We start from the raw sequence: 17,674 nt of genomic DNA, 5'->3' as shown, positions 1-17,674 counted from the left end.
ACCAAATTCCAAATTCTAAGAGAGAAGCGGCATTGGCGGAGCTAATGTGCCGCTGTTTCATGAGTCCTCTTTGAGAAAGGGGGAAAACAACTAGGCCATCCACGCTTCTCAAGGCAATACACTGTCCAACCCAGTTGTTCACGATAAGCCATGCAAAACCTTACATTTTGGAGGCGTCCAATTTCCCGAAATTGTGTTCTTGAGGTTGGTGGGATGACTCCCACGAATTGGGCTCTATATGAAAATGTCTCCATGTATTGGCTGGATGCGGTCATTTTCCAAATGATAGAGTCCTCATGACCCTCCCGAAGTTGAATTTGCAAAGTGTCCTCCCATTAGTTGATGAACTCACGTATGTGTTGAATTGTAAACCCATTGGCGAGGGAGGAGATTTGTAGCACACAGGTGCGCGCCCACAACCCCTTTTTTTCTTTTGGCTTTCGAGTTCCAATCTTCCATATTTTTTGAACCAAAAGTAAGTTTCGTTTGCATATTCATATTTCTGGTGACGAGGGCTTTCAAATAAGATCCATTTTGAATATGTTTTGATGAGGTTTCAAAACTTCGTTAAGTTTCACCTTTTAAAACTTTGTACGAGCGACCAACAAAATTGTAAGTTTCAGAACCTGCATCCGAGAAAACCATTTCAACTTCTGAAACTTTGTACCAGCGCCTGACAAAACCACAAGTTTTATAACTTACGATCGTCAAAATCGTAAGTTTCAGAAACTAAAACTTAAAACTTGTCTCCTCGTGCGGGATCCAACGATTTTGCGGACTGCGAGGCAATTGGGCAGCTAACACGAAGTGACCATTCAGCTAACCTACTGTTGAATATATTGTGTACGTGTATACTGTGTCTTGGGTCCACCTCCTAGTTCTCCTATACAGTTGAAGTTGTGACCTCATCCTGTACATCATATATACGTGCCTGGTGCACCAATCAATGCAATTGTGTTGCACAACCTATTCTAGTCTTCTACATGGTATCTATCGCAGGTCATTTCTAGACCTAGCCGTCGCCGCTGCCGCTGCTGCCGCGCCTCCGCCGCCGCCGGTCCCTCCGGTCGTCGCCACCCTCCCACCCTCTGCCGCCGCGGCTTCCTCCTAGACGCCGCCACGCCCCTCAGCTTCCGCACCCCTCTCCCAGCCGCGCAGCACCTCCCTTTCCTACCCGCGTCGCACCTCCCTTCCAACCCGCGCCGCACCACCCTTCCCAAACCGCGTCGAACCCTAACCCTAGCCGCCCCACCCGCGTCGCGCCTTCCCACTCCCTCCTCGCTGTGCCATGAGTTCCTCCTCCTCCACCATCTCCAACCCCTTCGCCGGTCCCGATGTCACCCTCGTCCATGGTCTCAACATCCACGAGCGTGTTCCGGTGGTGCTTGATCAATCCACCGCGTCCTACTCCGCTTGGAAGCGGTACTTCTCCTTGGTGTTTCACGAGTACCCGCTCCACGGACACGTCGATGGCACCGTGGACTCGAGCCTCATGATTTAGGACGAGGAGTGGATGATCCTCGACGCCACAATTATCTGTTGGTTCTACCTCACCATCTCCAAGGACATCTTCCACATGGTGGTGGATGATGACGACGACGCCTACGCCGTCTGGACCAAGCTCAATAGCCTCTTCACGAACAACAAACTACAACGCAAGGTCCTCCTCCACGGCGAGTTTTACGGGTGCCAGCAGCTTGACTCTTCCATCGACGATTTTTTCATGGGCCTCAAAAAGCTTGCCGATGAGCTCCGTGATCGCGGCGAGATGGTCGACAACGAGCTCCTCATCAGCACCCTCACCGCCGATCTCAACGAGGACTTTGGGAACACTGCCTCCAACCTCACCCTCATCCCAAAGCCCACCTTTGCCAAGGTGGTGGCGTATCTTAAGTTGGAGCAACGACGGATGAAGATGGCCCGGACTCGGGCGACTCACATCGCCCTCGTCACCGGCACCCGCGGGAGCTCGGCGCCACCTCCACCGCATCCTGCACCGGTCCCACCAGCCGCGCCGGCCTACCCCCAGGCGCCGGCTGCCCCCTTCCCGCCACCCCCGCCCGCGGCTAATGGGGGTCGCCGCGCTGGCCGCAAGCAGTAGCAGGGCGCCGGGGCTCAGGGAGGAGTTGCTACTTCTTGAGCTTGCGTTGGTTTTTCCCTTGAAGAGGAAAGGGTGATGCAGCAAAGGAGAGATAAGTATTTCCCTCAGTTAGAGAACCAAGGTATCAATCCAGTAGGAGACAACGCACAAATCACCAATACCTGCACAAACAATCAAACAACTTGCACCCAACGCGATTAAGGGGTTTTCAATCCCTTCACGGTTACTTGCAAAAGTGAGATCTGATAGAGATAGATAAAACTAAAAAAATATAAAGTAAATATTTTTTGGGTTCTTTTTGTTTATAGATCGGAAAGTAAAAGATTGCAAAATAGTAGATCGAAAACTTATATGATGGAAAATAGACCCGGGGGCCATAGGTTTCACTAGAGGCTTCTATCAAGATAGCAAATAATACGGTGGGTGAACAAATTACTGTCGAGCAAGATAGAAAAGCGCAAAGTTATGACGATATCTAAGGCAATGATTATGAAATATAGGCATCACGTCCGTGTCAAGTAGACCGACTACTGCCAGCATCTACTACTATTACTCCACACATCGACCGACTCCTGCCTGCATCTAGAGTATTAAGTTCATGAAGAACACAGTAACACATTAAGTAAGATGACATGATGTAGAGGAATAAACTCAAGCAATATGTATAAACCCCATCTTTTTATCCTCTATGGCAACAATACAATACGTGCCTTGCTGCCCCTACTGTCACTGGGAAAGGACACCACAATATTGAACCCAAAGCTAAGCACTTCTCCCGTTGCAAGAAAAACCAATCTAGTTGGCCAAACTAAACCGATAGTTCGAAGAGAATTATAAAGATATCAAATCATGCATATAAGAATTCAGAGAAGATTCAAATAATATTCATAGATAAGCTGATCCTAAATCCACAATTCATCGGATCTCGACAAACATACTGCAACAGAAGATTACTTCCGATAGATCTCCAAGAACATCGAGGAGAACATGGTATTGAGAATCAAAGAGAGAGAAGAAGCCATCTAGCTACTAGCTATGGACCCATAGGTTTGAGGTAAACTACTCACGCTTCATCGGAAGGGCAATAGAGTTGATGTAGAAGCCCTCCGTGATTGAATCCCCCTCCGGCAAGATGCCGGAAAAGGCCCCAAGATGGGATCTCACGGGAATAGAAGGTTGCAGCGGTGGAAAAGTGTTTTCATGGATGCCTTTGGTGGTTTGGGAATATATGTGAATATATAGGAGGAAGATCTAGGTCAGGGGTTCACCGAGGGGCCCACAAGGTAGGCGGCACACCCTACCCCCTGGGCGCGCCCTCCACCCTTGTGGCAGCCTCGTGGCTCTTCTGACTTGCACTCCAAGTCTCCTGGGTGTCTTCTGTTCCAGGAAAAATCATCGCGAAGGTTTTATTCCGTTTGGTATTACTTTTCTGCGAAGCTCAAAAACAAGGAAAAAACAGAAATTAGCACTGGGCTCTAGGTTAATAAGTTAGTCCCAAAAATAATATTAAATAGCATATTAATGCATATAAAACATCCAAAACAAATAATATAATAGCATGGAACAATAAAACATTATAGATATGTTGGAGACGTATCAAGCATCCCCAAGCTTAATTCCTACTCGTCCTCGAGTAGGTAAATGCTAGAAACAAAATTTTTGATCTGGAATGCTAGTTAACATATTTATCCATGTAATTTTTCTTTATTGTGGCATGAATGTTCAGATCCATAAGATTCAAAAGAAAAGTTTAATATTGACATAAAAACAACAATACTCCAAGCATACTAACAAGGCAATTATGTTTTCTCAAAATAACATGGCCAAAGAAAGTTTGTCCCTACAAAATCATATAGTCTGGCTATGCTCCATCTTCATCACACAAAATATTCAAATCATGCACAACCCCGATGACAAGCCAAGCAATTGTTTCATACTTTTGATGTTCTCAAACTTTTTCAACTTTTACGCAATACATGAGCGTGAGCCATGGACATAACACTATAGGTGGAATAGAATATGGTGGTTGTGGAGAAGACAAAAAAGGGGGAGATAGTCTCACATCAACTAGGCGTATTAATGGGCTATGGAGATGCCCATCAATAGATATCAATGTGAGTGAGTAGGGATTTTTCATGCAACAGATGCACTAGAGCTATAAGTTTATGAAAGCTCAAAACAAAACTAAGTGGGTGTGCATCCAACTTGCTTGCTCATGAAGACCTAGGGCAATTTGAGGAAACTGATACGTCCATTTTGCATCATGTTTACCTACTATTATTTATAATGTTTTCATGCATAATAATGCTTTTTGGAGTAATTCTAATGCTTTTTCTCTCATAATTTGCAAGGTTAACACAAAGAGGGAGAATTCCGGCAGCTGGAAATCTGGACCTGGAAAAGCTACGTCAGGCCACCTATTCTGCACAACTTCAAATGGGCTGAAACTTCATGAGGATTTTTTATGGAATAAATAAGAAATACTGGAGCAAATAACCACTGGAGGGGGGCACCTGGTGAGCACAAGACACCAGGGCGCGCCTGGCCCCCCCCCCCCAGGCGCGCCCTGGTGGGTTGTGCTCAGCCCAGCCCACCTCCGGTGCCCATCTTCTGGTATATAAGTCATTTTGACCTAGAGAAAATAAGGAGAGGACTTTCGGGACGGAGCGCCGCTATCTCGAGGCGGAACCTAGGCAGGAGCACTTTTGCCCTCCGGCGGAGCGATTCTGCCGGGGGGAACTTCCCTCCCGGAGGGGTAAATCATCGTCATCATCATCACCAACAACTCTCCCATCTTGGGGAGGGCAATCTCCATCAACATCTTCAACAGCACCATCTCCTCTCAAACCCTAGTTTATCTCTTGTGTTCAATCTTTGTACCAGAACTATAGATTGGTGCTTGTGGGTGACTAGTAGTGTTGATTACATCTTGTAGTTGATTACTATATGGTTTATTTGGTGGAAGATTATATGTTCAGATCCATTATGCTATTTAATATCCCTCTGATCTTGAGCTTGTTTATAACTTGTGAGCAGTTACTTTTGTTCTTGAGGTCACGGGAGAAATCATGTTGCAAGTAATCATGTGAACTTGATATGTGTTCAACATTTTGATAGTATGTATCTTGTGATTCCCTTAGTGGTGTCATGCGAACGTCGACTACATGACACTTCACCATATTTGGGCCTAAGGGAATGCATTGTGGAGTAGTTATTAGATGATGGGTTGCGAGAGTGACAGAAGCTTAAACCTTAGTTTATGCGCTATTCCGTAAGGGACCGACTGCATACAAAAGTTTAATGCTATGGTTAGAATTTATTCTTAATACTTTTCTCATAGTTGCGGATGCTTGCGAGGGGGTTAACCCTAGTAGGAGGTTTGTTCATGTAAGAACAGTACCATAGCACCGGTCCACCCACATATCAAATTATCAAAGTAGCGAACACGAATCGAATCAACATGATGAAAGTGACTAGATGAAATTCCCGTGTACCCTCAAGAACGCTTTGCTTATTATAAGAGACCATTTTGGCCCGTCCTTTGCCTCAAAAGGATTGGGCTACCTTGCTGCACTTTTGTTACTATTATTGTTACTTGTTCATTACAAATTATCTTGCTATCAAACTACTCGGTTACTCACAATTTTAGCACTTGCAGACATTACCTTGTTGAAAACCACTTGTCATTTCCTTCTGCTCCTCGTTGGGTTCGACACTCTTACTTATCGAAAAGGCTACAATTGATCCCATATACTTTTGGGTCATCAAGGCCATTTTCTGGCGCCGTTGCCGGGGAGTGAAGGGCTCTTGGTAAGTGGAAATCGGTAAGGAAAAATTATTACCACGTGCTAAAATTTATTGTCACTTGTTACTATGGAAAACAATCCTTTGAGGGGTTTGTTCGGGGTATATTCACCTCGACCGGAACCACAATTAGTTACCCCTCAACCTACTGCACCTACTGAAAATATTGAATATGAAATTCCTTCGGGTATGATAGAACAACTGCTAGTTAATCCTTATGCAGGAGATGGAACCGAACATCCTGATATGCACTTGATATATGTGGAAGAAATTTGTGGATTATTTAAGCTTGCATGTTTACCCGGAGATGAAATTAAGAAGAAGGTTTTCCCTTTATCTTTGAAGGGAAAATCATTGGCATGGTATAGGCTATGCGATGATATTGGATCTTGGAATTGGAGTTTCACCAAAAACTTTATCCTATGCATCTAGTTCATCGTGAACGGAATTAGATATATAATTTTTGGCCTCGTGAAGGAGAAAGTATCACTCTAGCTTGGGGGAGGCTTAAGTCAATGTTATATTCAGAACTCTCAAGAGAAATTATTATTCAGAACTTCTATGCTCGGCATTCTCGTGATGATCAATCCATGCTCGATACATCTTGTTGTTGGGGAACGTAGTAATTTCAAAAAAAATCCTACACACACGCAAGATCATGGTGATGCATAGCAACGAGAGGGGAGATTGTTGTCCACGTACCCTCGTTGACCGAAAGCGGAAGCGTTAGCACAACGCGGTTGATGTAGTCGTACGTCTTCACGATCCGACCGATCAAGTACCGAACGCACGGCACCTCCGAGTTCAGCACATGTTCAGCCCGATGACGTCCCTCGAACTCCGATCCAGCCGAGTGTTGAGGGAGAGTTTCGTCAGCACGACGGTGTGGTGACGATGATGATGTTCTACCGACGCAGGGCTTCGCCTAAGCACCGCTACAATATTATCGAGGTGGACTATGGTGGAGGGGGCACCGCACACGGCTAAAAGATCAATGATCAATTGTTGTGTCTCTAGGGTGCCACCTGCCCTCGTATATAAAGGAGCAAGGGGGGAGAGGCGGCCGGCTAGGAGGAGGCGCGCCAGGAGGAGTCCTACTCCCACCGGGAGTAGGACTCCCTCCCTTCCTTGTTGGATTAGGAGAAGGGGGGAAGGAGGAAGAGGAGAAGAAGGAAAGGGGGGCGCCGCCCCCCCTCCTTGTCCAATTCGGACTAGAGGGGGAGGGGGCGCGCGGCCTGCCCTGGCCGCCCCTCCTCTTCTCCACTAAGGCCCACTATGGCCCATTAAACCCCCGAGGGGTTCCGGTAACCCCTCCGGTACTCCGGTAAAATCCCGATTTCACCTGGAACACTTCCGATATCCAAATATAGGCTTCCAATATATCAATCTTCATGTCTCGACCATATCGAGACTCCTCGTCATGTCCGTGATCACATCCGGGACTCCGAACTACCTTCGGTACATCATAACTCATAAACTCATAATATAACCGTCATCGAAACTTTAAGCGTGCGGACCCTACGGGTTCGAGAACTATGTAGACATGACCGAGACACGTCTCCGGTCAATAACCAATAGCGGAACCTGGATGCTCATATTGGCTCCCACATATTCTACGAAGATCTTTATCGGTCAGACCGCATAACAACATACGTTGTTCCCTTTGTCATCGGTATGTTACTTGCCCGTGATTCGATCGTCGGTATCTCAATACCTAGTTCAATCTCGTTACCGGCAAGTCTCTTTACTTGTTCCGTAATACATCATCCCGCAACTAACTCATTAGTTGCAATGCTTGCAAGGCTTAAGTGATGTGCATTACCGAGTGGGCCCAGAGATACCTCTCCAACAATCGGAGTGACAAATCCTAATCTCGAAATACGCCAACCCAACAAGTACCTTTAGAGACACCTGTAGAGCACCTTTATAATCACCCAGTTACGTTGTGACGTTTGGTAGCACACAAAGTGTTCCTCCGGTAAATGGGAGTTGCATAATCTCATAGTCATAGGAACATGTATAAGTCATGAAGAAAGCAATAGCAATATACTAAACGATCGAGTGCTAAGCTAACGGAATGGGTCAAGTCAATCACATCATTCTTCTAATGATGTGATCCCGTTAATCAAATGACAACTCATGTCAATGGCTAGGAAACATAACCATCTTTGATCAACGAGCTAGTCAAGTAGAGGCATACTAGTGACACTCTGTTTGTCTATGTATTCACACAAGTATTATGTTTCCGGTTAATACAATTATAGCATGAATAATAAACATTTATCATGATATAAGGAAATAAATAATAACTTTATTATTGCCTCTAGGGCATATTTCCTTTAGTCTCCCACTTGCACTAGAGTCAATAATCTAGATTACACAGTAATGATTCTAACACCCATGGAGCCTTGGTGCTGATCATGTTTTGCTCGTGGAAGAGGCTTAGTCAACGGGTCCGCAACATTCAGATCCGTAAGTATCTTGCAAATTTCTATGTCTCCCACCTGGACTTAATCCCGGATGGAATTGAAGCGTCTCTTGATGTGCTTGGTTCTCTTGTGAAATCTGGATTCCTTCGCCAAGGCAATTGCACCAGTATTGTCACAAAAGATTTTCATTGGACCCAATGCACTAGGTATGACACCTAGATCAGATATGAACTCCTTCATCCAGACTCCTTCATTTGCTGCTTCCGAAGCAGCTATGTACTCCGCTTCACACGTAGATCCCGCCACAACGCTTTGTTTAGAACTACACCAACTGACAGCTCCACCGTTCAATGTAAACACGTATCCGGTTTGCGATTTAGAATCGTCCGGATCAGTGTCAAAGCTTGCATCGACGTAACCATTTACGACTAGCTCTTTGTCACCTCCATAAACGAGAAACATATCCTTAGACTTTTTCAGGTATTTAAGGATGTTTTTGACCGCTGTCCAGTGATCCACTCCTGGATTACTTTGGTACCTCCCTGCCAAACTTATAGCAAGGCACGCATCAGGTCTAGTACACAGCATTGCATACATGATAGAGCCTATGGCTGAAGCATAGGGAACATCTTTCATCTTCTCTCTATCTTCTGCAGTGGTCGGGCATTGAGTCTTACTCAACTTCACACCTTGTAACACAGGCAAGAACCCTTTCTTTGCTTGATCCATTTTGAACTTCTTCAAAACTTTGTCAATGTATGTGCTTTGTGAAAGTCCAATTAAGCGTCTTGATCTATCTCTATAGATCTTGATGCCCAATATATAAGCAGCTTCACCGAGGTCCTTCATTGAAAAACTCTTATTCAAGTATCCCTTTATGCTATCCAGAAATTCTATATCATTTCCAATCAACAATATGTCATCCACATATAATATCAGAAATGCTACAGAGCTCCCACTCACTTTCTTGTAAATACAGGCTTCTCCAAAAGTCTATACAAAACCAAATGCTTTGATCACACTATCAAAGCGTTTATTCCAACTCTGAGAGGCTTGCACCAGTCCATAAATGGATCGCTGGAGCTTGCACACTTTGTTAGCTCCTTTTGGGTCGACAAAACCTTCCGGTTGCATCATATACAACTCTTCTTCCAGAAATCCATTCAGGAATGCAGTTTTGACATCCATTTGCCAAATTTCATAATCATAAAATGCGGCAATTGCTAACATGATTCGGACAGACTTAAGCATCGCTACGGGTGAGAAAGTCTCATCGTAGTCAATCCCTTGAACATGTCGAAAACCTTTCACAACAAGTCAAGCTTTATAGACAGTAACATTACCGTCAGCGTCAGTCTTCTTCTTGAAGATCCATTTATTCTCAATGGCTTGCCGATCATCGGGCAAGTCAACCAAAGTCCATACTTTGTTCTCATACATGGATCCCATCTCAGATTTCATGGCTTCAAGCCATTTTGCGGAATCTGGGCTCACCATCACTTCTTCATAGTTCGTAGGTTTGTCATGGTCTAGTAACATAACTTCCAGAACAGGATTACCATATCACTCTAGGGCGGATCTTACTCTGGTTGACCTACAAGGTTCAGTAACAACTTGATCTGAAGTTCCATGATCATCATCATTAACTTCCTCACTAATTGGTATAGACGTCACAGGAACCGGTTTCTGTGATGAACTACTTTCCAATAAGGGAGCAGGTACGGTTACCTCATCAAGTTCTACTTTCCTCCCACTCACTTCTTTCGAGAGAAACTCCTTCTCTAGAAAGGATCCATTCTTGGCAACAAATGTCTTGCCTTCGGATCTGTGATAGAAGGTGTACCCAACAGTCTCCTTTGGGTATCCTATGAAGACACATTTCTCCGATTTGGGTTCGAGCTTATCAGGTTGAAGCTTTTTCACATAAGCATCGCAGCCCCAAACTTTAAGAAACGACAACTTTGGTTTCTTGCCAAACCACAGTTCATAAGGCGTTGTCTCAACGGATTTTGATGGTGTCCTATTTAACGTGAATGTGGTTGTCTCTAAAGCATAACCCCAAAACGATAGCGGTAAATCAGTAAGAGACATCATAGATCGCACCATATCTAGTAAAGTACGATTACAACGTTCGGACACACCATTACGCTGTGGTGTTCTGAGTGGCGTGAGTTGCGAAACTATTCCGCATTGTTTCAAATGTAGACCAAACTCATAACTCAAATATTCTCCTCCACGATCAGATTGTAGAAACTTTATTTTCTTGTTACGATGATTTTCAACTTCACTCTGAAATTCTTTGAACTTCTCAAATATTTCAGACTTATGTTTCATTAAGTAGATATAGCCATATCTGCTTAAATCATCTGTGAAGGTGAGAAAATAACGATACCCGCCGCGAGCCTCAATATTCATTGGTCCACATACATCAGTATGTATGATCTCCAATAAATCAGTTGCTCGCTCCATAGTTCCGGAGAACGGCGTTTTAGTCATCTTTCCCGTGAGGCATGGTTCGCAAGTACCAAGTGATTCATAATCAAGTGATTCCATAAGTCCATCAGTATGGAGTTTCTTCATGCGCTTTACACCAATATGACCCAAACGGCAGTGCCGCAAATAAGTTGCACCATCATTATCAACTCTGCATCTTTTGGCTTCAACATTATGAATATGTGTATCACTACTATCGAGATTCATCAAAAATAGACCACTCTTCAAGGGTGCATGACCATAAAAGATATTACTCATGTAAATAGAACAACCATTATTCTCTGATTTAAATGAATAACCGTCTCGCATCAAACAAGATCCAGATATAATGTTCATGCTCAACACTGACACCAAATAACAATTATTTAGGTCTAATACTAATCCCGGAGGTAGCATGCCGACGGCGATCACATCGACTTTGGAAACATTTCCCACGCGCATCGTCACCTCGTCCTTGGCCAGTGTTCGCTTAATCCGTAGTCCCTGTTTTGAGTTGCAAATATTAGCAACAGAACCAGTATCAAATACCCAGGTGCTACTGCGAGCTCTGGTAAGGTACACATCAATAACATGTATATCACATATACCTTTGTTCACCTTGCCATCCTTCTTATCCGCCAAATACTTGGGGCAGTTCTGCTTCCAGTGACCAGTCTGCTTGCAGTAGAAGCACTCAGTCTCAGGCTTAGGTCCAGACTTGGGTTTCTTCTCTTGAGCAGCAACTTGCTTGTTGTTCTTCTTGAAGTTCCCCTTCTTCTTCCCTTTGCCCTTTTTCTTGAAACTGGTGGTCTTATTAACCATCAACACTTGATGCTCCTTCTTGATTTCTACCTCCGCAGCTTTTAGCATTGCGAAGAGCTCGGGAATCGTCTTATCCATCCCTTGCATGTTATAGTTCATCACGAAGCTCTTGTAGCTTGGTGGCAGTGATTGAAGAATTCTGTCAATGATGCTATCATCCCGAAGATTAACTCCCAGTTGAATCAAGTGATTGTTATACCCAGACATTCTGAGTATATGCTCACTGACAGAACTATTCTCCTCCATCTTGCAGCTGTAGAACTTATTGGAGACTTCATATCTCTCAACCCGGGCATTTGCTTGAAATATTAACTTCAACTCCTCGAACATCTCATATGCTCCATGATGTTCAAAATGTCGTTGAAGTCCCAGTTCTAAGCCGTAAAGCATGGCACACTGAACTATCGAGTAGTCATCAGCTTTGCTCTGCCAGACGTTCATAACATCTGGTGTTGCTCCTGCAGCAGGTTTGGCACCTAGCGGTGCTTCTAGGACGTAATTCTTCTGTGCAGCAATGAGGATAATCCTCAAGTTACGGACCCAGTCCGTGTAATTGCTACCATCATCTTTCAACTTTGCTTTCTCAAGGAACGCATTAAAATTCAATGGAACAACAGCACGGGCCATCTATCTACAATCAACATAGACAAGCAAGATACTATCAGGTACTAAGTTCATGATAAATTTAAGTTCAATTAATCATATTACTTAAGAACTCCCACTTAGATAGACATCCCTCTAATCCTCTAAGTTATCACGTGATCCATATCAACTAAACCATAACCGATCATCACGTGAAATGGAGTAGCTTTCAATGGTGAACATCACTATGTTGATCATATCTACTATATGATTCATGCTCGACCTTTCGGTCTCAGTGTTCCGAGGCCATATCTGCATATGCTAGGCTCGTCAAGTTTAACCTGAGTATTCTGTGTGTGCAAACCTGGCTTGCACCCATTGTAGATGGGCGTAGAGCTTATCACAGACGATCATCACGTGGTGTCTGGGCACGACGAACTTTGGCAACGGTGCATACTCAGGGAGAACACTTTTATCTTGAAATTTAGTGAGAGATCATCTTACAATGCTACCGTCAATCAAAGCAAGATAAGATGCATAAAAGATAAACATCACATGCAATCAATATAAGTGATATGATATGGCCATCATCATCTTGTGCTTGTGATCTCCATCTTCGAAGCACCATCATGATCACCATCGTCGCTGGCACGACACCTTGATCTCCATCGTAGCATCGTTTTCGTCTCGCCAATCTTATGCTTCTACGACTATCGCTACCGCTTAGTGATAAAGTAAAGCATTACAGGGCGATTGCATTGCATACAATAAAGCGACAACCATATGGCTCCTGCCAGTTGCCGATAACTCGGTTACAAAACATGATCATCTCATACAATAAAATTTAGCATCATGCTTTGACCATATCACATCACAACATGCCCTGCAAAAACAAGTTAGACGTCCTCTACTTTGTTGTTGCAAGTTTTACGTGGCTGCTACGGGCTGAGCAAGAACCGTTCTTACCTACGCATCAAAACCACAATGATAGTTTCTCAAGTTGGTGTTGTTTTAACCTTTGCAAGGACCGGGCGTAGCCACACTCGGTTCAACTAAAGTTGGAGAAACTGACACCCGCCAGCCACCTGTGTGCAAAGCACGTCGATAGAACCAGTCTCGCCGCGTATGCGTAATGTCGGTCCGGGCCGCTTCATCCAACAATACCGCCGAACCAAAGTATGACATGCTGGTAAGAGGTATGACTTATATCGCCCACAACTCACTTGTGTTCTACTCGTGCATATGACATCTACGCATAAAACCAGGCTCGGATGCCACTGTTGGGGAACGTAGTAATTTCAAAAAAATTCCTACGCACACGCAAGATCATGGTGATGCATAGCAACGAGAGGGGAGAGTGTTCTCCACGTACCCTCGTAGACCGAAAGCGGAAGCGTTAGCACAACGCGGTTGATGTAGTCGTACGTCTTCACGATCCGACCGATGAAGTACCGAACGCACGGCACCTCCGAGTTCAGCACACGTTCAGCCCGATGACGTCCCTCGAACTCCGATCCAGCCGAGTGTTGAGGGAGAGTTTCGTCAGCACGACGGCGTGGTGACGATGATGATGTTCTACCGACGCAGGGCTTCGCCTAAGCACCGCTACGATATTATCGAGGTGGACTATGGTGGAGGGGGCACCGCACACGGCTAAAAGATCAATGATCAATTGTTGTGTCTAGGGTGCCCCCTGCCCCCGTATATAAAGCAGCAAGGAGGGAGAGGCGGCCGGCAGGAGGAGCCGCGCCAGGAGGAGTCCTACTCCCACCGGGAGTAGGACTCCCTCCCTTCCTTGTTGGATTAGGAGAAGGGGGGAAGGAGGAAGAGGAGAAGAAGGAAAGGGGGCGCCGCCCCCCTCCTTGTCCAATTCGGACTAGAGGGGGAGGGGGCGCGCGACCTGCCCTGGCCGCCCCTCCTCTTCTCCACTAAGGCCCACTATGGCCCATTAAACCCCCGGGGGGTTCCGGTAACCCCTCCGGTACTCCGGTAAAATCCCGATTTCACCTGGAACACTTCCAATATCCAAATATAGGCTTCCAATATATCAATCTTCATGTCTCGACCATTTCGAGACTCCTCGTCATGTCCGTGATCACATCCGGGACTCCGAACTACCTTCGGCACATCTTAACTCATAAACTCATAATGTAACCGTCATCAAAACTTTAAGCGTGCGGACCCTACGGGTTCGAGAACTATGTAGACATGACCGAGACACGTCTCCGGTCAATAACCAATAGCGGAACCTAGATGCTCATATTGGCTCCCACATATTCTATGAAGATCTTTGTCGGTCAGACCGCATAACAACATACGCTGTTCCCTTTGTCATCGTTATGTTACTTGCCCGAGATTCGATCGTCGGTATCTCAATACCTAGTTCAATCTCGTTACCGGCAAGTCTCTTTACTCGTTCCGTAATACATCATCCCGCAACTAACTCATTAGTTGCAATGCTTGCAAGGCTTAAGTGATGTGCATTACCGAGTGGGCCCAGAGATACCTCTCCGACAATCGGAGTGACAAATCCTAATCTCGAAATACGCCAACCCAACAAGTACCTTTGGAGACACCTGTAGAGCACCTTTATAATCACCCAGTTACGTTGTGTCGTTTGATAGCACACAGAGTGTTCCTCCGGTAAACAGGAGTTGCATAATCTCATAGTGATAGGAACATGTATAAGTCATGAAGAAAGCAATAGCAATATACTAAACGATCGAGTGCTAAGCTAACGGAATGGGTCAAGTCAATCACATCATTCTTCTAATGATGTGATCCCGTTACTCAAATGACAACTCATGTCAATGGCTAGGAAACATAACCATCTTTGATCAACGAGCGAGTCAAGTAGAGGCATACTAGTGACACTCTGTTTGTCTATGTATTCACACAAGTATTATGTTTCCGGTTAATACAATTCTAGCATGAATAATAAACATTTATCATGATATAAGGAAATAAATAATAACTTTATTATTACCTCTAGGGCATATTTCCTTCACTTGTATTGGTTCATTTATGAAGAATACTATTGAATTCAGTGGGATCTTTTAGAAAGAATTAAACGCAACTCTGAAGATTGGGAACTCGAAAAGGTAAAGAGTCGGGTATTAAGGTTAAGTATGATTGTGCTAAATATTTTATGAATACCGATGCTTTTCATAAGTTTAGCACTAAATATGGACTTGACTCTGAGATAGTAGCCTACTTTTGCGAATCATTTGCTACTCATGTTGATCTCCGTAAGGAGAAGTGGTTTAAATATCACCCACCTATTAAAGAAGAAATTAAAGAAACGGTACTAGCTAACTATTATTTATAGTGTTGATCCAGTTGCTCCTACTACTTATATTGAAAACCCACATTTCCCTGTTAGGATCAAGGAACATGCTAAAGTTTCAACTATGGTCAACCAAAGTTATATTAGAACACCTAAACCTGAGGAAAAAATCAAAGTAGAGCCTAGTGTTTCTATGGTTAAGGATCTCCTGGAAGAAAATATAGATGGGCATGTTATTTACTTCTGTGAAGAAGCTGCTAGAATTGCCAAACCCAATAAAACGGATAAACATAGACCTGTTGTTGGCATGCCCGTTGTCTCAGTTAAAATATGAGATCATTGTTATCATGGTTTATGCGACATAGGTGCTAGCGTGAGTGCTATTCCCTTTACCTTATATCAAGAAATTATGAATGACATAGCACCCGCAGAGATAGAAGACATAGATGTTACTATTAATCTTGCTAATAGAGATACTATATCACCAATTGGGATTGTTAGAGATGTTAGTCTTGTGTGGGAAAATAAAACACCCTACTGATTTTCTTGTTCTTGGTTCCCCACAAGATAATTTTTGTCCCATTATCTTTTGTAGACCTTTCTTGAACACCGTTAATGCTAAAATAGATTGTGAGAAACAAACTGTCTGTGTTAGCTTTGGTGATGAGTCTTATGATTTTATTTTTTCCAAGTTTAGTAGAAATCCTCATAAAAAAGAATTGCCTAGTGATGATGAAATAATAGGTCTTGCTTCTATTGCTGTGCCTCCTAATGATCCTCTAGAATAATATCTGCTAGACCATGAAAATGATCTACATATGCATGAAAGAAATGAAATAGATAAGATTTTCTTTGAACAACGTCCTATGCTTAAACACAATTTTCCTATTGAAACTCTAGGAGGTCCTCCTCCACCTAAGGCTGATCCTGTGTTTGAATTAAAACAATTACCAGACACTTTGAAATTTGCTTATCTTGATGAGAAGAAGATATATCATGTTATTATTACTGCTAACCTTTCAGAACATGAAGAAGAAAGATTATTGAAAGTTCTAAGAAAGCACCGAGTTGCTATTGGATATACTCTTGATGATTTAAAGGGCATTAGTCCCACTCTATGCCAGCACAAGATTAATATGGAACCTGATGCTAAACCCTTTGTTGATCACCAACGTCGGTTAAATCCAAAGATGAAAGAAGTGGTAAGAACGGAAATATTAAAACTTCTGGACTCAGGAATAATCTATCCTATAGCTGATAGTAGATGGGTAAGTCCTGTTCATTGTGTCCCTAAGAAATGAGGTATTACTGTTGTTCCTAATGATAAGAATGAACTTATTCCACAAAGAATTGTTACAGGCTATAGAATGGTAATTGATTTTAGAAAATTAAACAAAGAAACTAAAAAAGATCATTACCCTCTGCCTTTCATTGATCAAATGCTAGAAAGATTATCTAAGCACACACATTTTTGCTTCCTTGATGGATACTCTGGTTTTTCACAAATACATGTTTCTCAACCTGATCAAGAAAAGACCACTTTCACTTGTCCCTTTGGAACTTATGCTTATAGACGTATGCCTTTTGGTTATGCAATGCACCTGCTACCTTTCAAAGATGTACGACTGCTATATTCTCTGACTTTTGTGAAAAGATTGTTGAGGTTTTCATGGATGACTTTTCTGTTTATGGGAAGTCTTTTGATGATTTTTTAAGCAATCTTGATCGAGTTTTGCAGAGATGCGAACAAACAAATCTTGTCTTGAATTGGCAGAAGTGCCACTTTATGGCCAATGAAGGTATTGTTTTGGGCCATAAAATTTCTGAAAGAGGTATTGAAGTGGACAAACCTAAGGTTGATGCAATTGGGAAAATGCCATGTCCGAAAGATATCAAAGGTATTCGTAGTTTCTTAGGTCATGCTGGTTTATATAGGAGATTTATCAAAGGCTTTTCTAAAATTTCTAGGCCCCTTACAAATCTTTTGCAAAAGGATGTTCCTTTTGTTTTTGATGATGATTGTTTATAAGCTTTCGAAACACTCAAGAAAGCCTTAATTTCTGCACAAATTGTTCAACCACCTGACTGGAACTTGCCTTTTGAAATTATGTGTGATGCTAGTTGATGGTAGCTGGAACTACGTTGGTATTTGCCCGGAGAGGGAGGGATGATGTAGCA

Source organism: Triticum aestivum, chromosome 3D, assembly GCF_018294505.1.
Source record: "Triticum aestivum cultivar Chinese Spring chromosome 3D, IWGSC CS RefSeq v2.1, whole genome shotgun sequence".
NCBI classification, from domain to species: domain Eukaryota; kingdom Viridiplantae; phylum Streptophyta; class Magnoliopsida; order Poales; family Poaceae; genus Triticum; species Triticum aestivum.
Note: the sequence above shows the minus strand (reverse complement) of the source record.